Source organism: Colobus angolensis, unplaced genomic scaffold (genome assembly GCF_000951035.1).
Source record: "Colobus angolensis palliatus isolate OR3802 unplaced genomic scaffold, Cang.pa_1.0 Scaffold179, whole genome shotgun sequence".
Classification (NCBI taxonomy): Eukaryota; Metazoa; Chordata; class Mammalia; order Primates; family Cercopithecidae; genus Colobus; species Colobus angolensis.
The window spans coordinates 6,374,119-6,374,593 of record NW_012114921.1 but is presented as its reverse complement, the minus strand read 5'-3'; the positions used below and the strand labels follow the sequence as shown (position 1 = coordinate 6,374,593).

General features: G+C 64.4%; 1 protein-coding gene across 3 annotated transcripts in view; it reads left to right on the top strand.

Moving 5' to 3' along the window:
- Positions 1 to 475, top strand: part of MYO7A (myosin VIIA) — an 87,291-nt gene that overhangs the window by 20,012 nt on the left and 66,804 nt on the right. The window lies entirely within an intron of this gene.

Sequence of the window (475 nt, the reverse complement as noted above, 5' to 3'; positions counted from 1 at the left end):
CCCATCTCGCCCGTCTGTCCCGTCTCGCCCGTCTGTCCGGTCTCGCCTGTCTCGCCCGTCTCGCCTGTCTCGCCTCCAGCACGCCCGCCCTGCCAGGGGCCCCGCCTCCTGAGACTTTGTCCGCTGTACAGCTGGACCCCGGGGCCCCTGCTGGGGCCCATCTGCCAGCAGGCGCTCGCTCGGCGGCGAGGGCTCATCCTCGTGGGCCGTGGCTTTTGTGGTGTGGTTGGGGTGGGGAGCGGTTTGTACTACACAGTTTTCATGTGCCTCTCTAGGCCTTGAAACCAATGGGAGGCCAGAGCGGAGTCAGTGAGCGGCTTGGTGCTTTGCCCAGGCACAGAAGGGCTGCTCTGCTGGGTGTTTGCTAAGGGGCTAGGACCTGCCATCAGGCCTCAGGGGCAAGAGAGGATGGATGGATATCCTCAGGAGGGTGCTAAAGGAGGGAACATGCTCTGCTCCTCCTCCCCTCAAACCT